The sequence below is a fragment of the Melopsittacus undulatus genome, chromosome 18 (assembly GCF_012275295.1).
Source record: "Melopsittacus undulatus isolate bMelUnd1 chromosome 18, bMelUnd1.mat.Z, whole genome shotgun sequence".
In the NCBI taxonomy this organism is placed as follows: domain Eukaryota; kingdom Metazoa; phylum Chordata; class Aves; order Psittaciformes; family Psittaculidae; genus Melopsittacus; species Melopsittacus undulatus.
This window is the reverse complement of record NC_047544.1, coordinates 3843299-3848336: the sequence shown is the minus strand read 5'-3', so window position 1 is coordinate 3848336 and position 5038 is coordinate 3843299.

Genomic DNA, 5038 nt, shown 5'->3' with positions numbered 1-5038 from the left:
AAGCTCACTTCTATCAGATTCTGAATCCCTGACTGGAGTTTATTGGTACAACTATAATACAAATTATTAGGATTAGGAGAATCTCTCTTGGGGATGGTTAATAATCAAAACATCTGCCTCCCACAAAGTTTCTTCTGAAGCATCTGGTAGTGGAAGCTAAGATATAATACACAAGCAGCCTAATCTAATCTGACTCTTCCAACGTTCTTTTCGTAAGGCAAGAAAGAGGTAGTTAAAAGCTCAATAAATCCTAATTAGAGCTTTACAACCTTGGAGAGACAGATCAGTTCTTCTCTGACATGTATTAAATAGCCTGAAGAGTTTTTTATATTTTCTTTAATTTGGTGAAACACAACTATTAACACACCTGACTTCTCAAAGCCAACTGGACTCCTACCTCAGCACATGGCACTTCAAAAGCCACCAAATCATACAACCAGATTCTGATCCTGCAGACCTCTGCACTGGTATTACCCACAGTGAAGCCTGATGGCATCTACCAAGTGCTATCAACAGATCTTTCCAAGGATAGGGTCCCATAACTAATAAAACTCTGAGCTCTTGTTACTAAGAGTTTAAGTCATTAGGATCTAGTTTAGTCTAAACATTATCTTCTAAGAGATAAGAGATCTACCCAGAGTTTGTGCCTTAATTATATCTTACCATTTGAACTGTTTCTTTCATCACTGAGTTTAAGTATTCATAGGCAGGCTAAACATCAATGCTTTGAAACTTACACACACCTAAATGGTTCTGATACTTAAAAGGATTTGAGCAGCCTGGTTGGCTAGCATCACATTTCCATCAGCAGTATCAGTTAAGTAAGGAAAAGTAATAGATTTCACTAAACCAAATACTATTAAAACATTTAGAGAGCATTGCTACTTTCTTTTCTTTTTTGCTACCTTCGTGGCTCTGACAGACACAGTATAAGTTTATTTAATAGGCTTTATGGTAAACCTGTATAAAACAATCTTAGATATGGCTCCTCAAGTACATTTTCCATAAATAAGAACTAGGAGAAATAAAGCTGGAACCTGAAATTAGAGAACCAACCTCATCTTGTACACACCTGTACAAAATGATGGGCCCAAACTGATAGGCGGTATTACAGCTGGGCAAGCAGTTAAGTCTCTTCTAATAGCATGCAGAAGAAAACTCCAAGCACCAGTAATATATAGCATGAGAAGCAGATATCCTTCTACAAGCTTGAAGATTCAAATCAGCTTAAATTTAAGGAATCAGCTTAAGGGCATCAGATTAGAATTCGCTAACAGACAAGCACAGGAGCTGGGCTAAACCCACACTGGTGAAGAATTGTTAACACAAAAAGGCACCTTTATGGTGCCAGCCAGAGCCAGGCTGTGCAGTGGGCAGCATCACCCAGTGTAAACTTCATTACAAACAAGATATTTTAAATCTTAGCAAGAGCCACAGTAAATCATTAGATTAGCTGAGATGTTACTCAGCGTTTCTCCTGTAGATGGAAGAACTGCCACATTAGCTGCAATTGATCAGAAGACATCTTTATTCAGGATGGTTCTTTCATGACAAGCAGCACCACTTTTTAGATTCATTGTGTACCAGTTCACTAATACAGGACAAGGGGTGAAGGAGAGTGGAAGAAAACCAGCTCTCTGTGTACACTCTTCTCTTCAACTACATCTTAAAGACAAAAAAATAAGCCTTTGCTGATTCCAAGTCTGTAGGGTATCAATGACAACAAAACAGATGAGCAGGTTCAGGGGGTTTCAGAACACCACCCTGAGCAGACACAGCTTTGTGGTCCACATGCATTCTTTGGCTTTAGGGAAGAAAAAGACCCTCTGTTGTTTTCAAAAGCATGTGTTCAGAGCATCTGAAGACTAGAATATGTTGAAGCATATGGCATATAATTTCATTTCTTCCATTCATAATCTGCAGCCAGATCAGTTCTAGTAAGAACACCTCCAGCAATATTTCCATAGCTGTGCCCTCCCAGAAAGCCTATTCAGACATACTGATGAGGTGAATATTAGAAAAGCAATCAAGTTAGCATTGCTATGCATGGGCTAAGCCATTTGCTTGTATACCATCCTAGTAACTAAGGTCTAATACAGATGAGATAAAGCTTCTTCACTGCACTATCAACATCAGAAGAAACAATGAAGGGAGAGAGGATAAATCCCAGGGACAGGAAAGCCAGGAGAAGAAAATACGACTTCAGCCCGGAACACTTAAGCACACAGCATAACTATTAACTAACTGAAGGACAGCCACTCGATTTCAAAGACTTGCTCTTTACTTACTTTCCCCTTCACTACCATCTCCTATTTGGTCAAAGCATCCTCTAAGTACCCATAGAACAGAGTGAAAGAGAACACTAACCTGCAGCAGAGACAACATCCTCAAACACGGCTCTACCTCAAACTTAGCCAAGAGCCTGGCAAGCACCTGGTACCCTACAGGCTTGTGACTCTCTTGAACCTCTGACATACAGTAGGGTAGTCTGGGTTATCACTTAAGACAAAAAACTTCCAGTGGAGGCTTAAAACTAGCTTTGCCCTGAGCTGTGTGCAGGCACCCTTACACACAGGATTTGCTATGCTGACCTTGACTTGACTGCACTGAGAGTGTGGGGCAGGGGGCCAGCAACTGGAACACACACTGCATGGAAGGCCAAACGGCAAAGCAGCACAGCATGTACAACCTCCAGAGAGGAAAACCATTTTACAAGATGGTTTATGGCATCTTATTTTTCCCCATGTAGAATATGAATAATGTTAATGGTGACAGAGCCTACAGGCAATAAAAGGCCTTTGCAGGTATCAAACAGCTTCAAACTTTGCTTTGGCTCTCTGCCAGCTGCTGCAGTCAGGCAGCACTTCCTATTGAAGGCTAGGACCAGTGTCCATTCTGTAATTACACAGCCTTACTGGTTTCCAGTGAGAGAACAGATAGAAAACCTTTTAATTCATATGAAAACCAGAAAGGAAGAAATTTGCGTTTCATGTGCACCTGCCACTTTTAAATATCTATTTCTAATGGATAAGGAAATTGTTATTCCCATAATCAGCTGCCAAGGCTCAAAACAAGCACATAGGTTGGGAAGCCAGACAATGAAAAATTTCTACTTTTATTATCATCCCTTGCTCAAACAGCATGTGAAAGCTCCAACCAGGAATCCAGGGCTCCCCTGTGCTAAGCTGTTCATAGCAATTTGGAAAGGAGTTCCAAACAGAACTTGAGTGTGGCAAGATGAAAAAAGAAAGAAACAAGAAGTTTTCTTCACATTATTAGTCTTGCACAACATGCAGCTTAAGCCAACTTGGCCCAGTGGTAAGGACCAACTTTACAAAGGAAAAAAACCCACATTCCACTGCTTCCACTGCTACTATTCTTTTTATCAGGCATACAAGTCTACCAGTTAGGCAAAATACTTTGCATAAACTGGCAAGTCATCGAATAAATACTCCTAATTTCACATTTCCAAATCATAAGAGACAGACTCAAGTCTTCCTCAGTGACAGTTTGGAAGAGTGCTAATTAGGTAACTTACCTAATTATATATTACTTAATAATTTCTTTTATCTTATGTTTTCCCTTAAGTTCTTAATTCCCCCCTCATTTTTGTTGATCACTGTGAGCTAGTTTCCATAAAAGTGCAATTCAACAATAGTCAAATGGGTTGTTTCTTCATTATTCATACACAAGTAGACAAAATCCTTTTCAATGAATACCGAAGTATAACACACATTTATCCAACACCCCCACAACTTTTCCTTAGGGTCACATTAGTACCTATATCAAATACTTTCAGTCAAAGTCTCAAGCCACACAAAGTGGGCTGTTTGACGTGCTTTCTGTTGTTTCTTTTTCCCTTTTCAAACAGGGGCACCAGGGCAAGTCTCTCAGCACCTGCATTAGGTAAATGCTGTTGTGTCATTCCTATTCAGCACTAGAGGAAGTGGGAGCACATAGAAGTCAAGTTGCAGCACATCAGCTGCAGAGATGGGGCTGGATCTCAGGAGCTCCTGGATTCTGGGACAGTCCTATCCGTGAATATGCAAAAATATTTCCCCAAGGCTCAATTATTGGCACATTTGCCACATACCCTGCAAAACAACAACATTTAAGAAGCAAGCCATCAACAGCCAAGACACAGCTGTTTTAAGGAACATGCTGTGGGCTGGGAACAAGACAACCTTTGCCTTTCCACCAAGTATAGGTTAAATGAGCCAAGTACATTCGCTTGTATTTACAGTATAGTCTAAAAACCCTTGAATCACTGCACTTCCATACCCTAACATGCAAGAAGAGACAGGATGCTAGCGAGTTAGGTATTTATGGGTACAAGCCATGCCTGAAGAGGCTGCACGGTAAACAAGAGGAGAACAGAAGGTGAAATGGTATATTCCCAATTTACATATCAGAAACAGACATCCATAGAATTTACACCACTCGCCTGATATGACACAGGAAGCCAAGAACTCAACCCTGCTCTCCAAATTCCCAGAACACAAGCACATTCAGGCCCGTTATAAGACAGCTAAATGTTATTCAGATTGCTTAATAACCAGGATTGAGGAAGTGTTCCAAAAGGGAAAAGTCCTTCGTATGAAGTGTATTTTAAATTGCTGGTTATGCAACATATTAAAATATGAAACATGTTATTTCCTTTCCAGAGAACAAAACTGGCAAAAAAGACGAACCTGCAGCTCAAACCAAACTAAAAACCAGTTAAAAACAGGGTCTTGTGCTTTCCGTTTACCTGGGCAATGCCACCACCTTGTGGTCTGTACAGTGAAACCACCACCAGAGTCCTACTGTCTTCAATAGTAAATAAACCTAAAGCTGTCTTGCTGCTCCCTGTTGAGAGCACACTGCTTGGACTTCACTCACGAACGACACTAATAGCTCTGTGTAACATGCACTGACTGCATTTAATGATGTATGAGTCTGTAGTCGTCATTATTCCAAAGCTGATACCAGTTCTCAACACAGAGAATGAACATAGCACCTCGAACCCATGTAAAATTGACTGAACACTCACCGAATT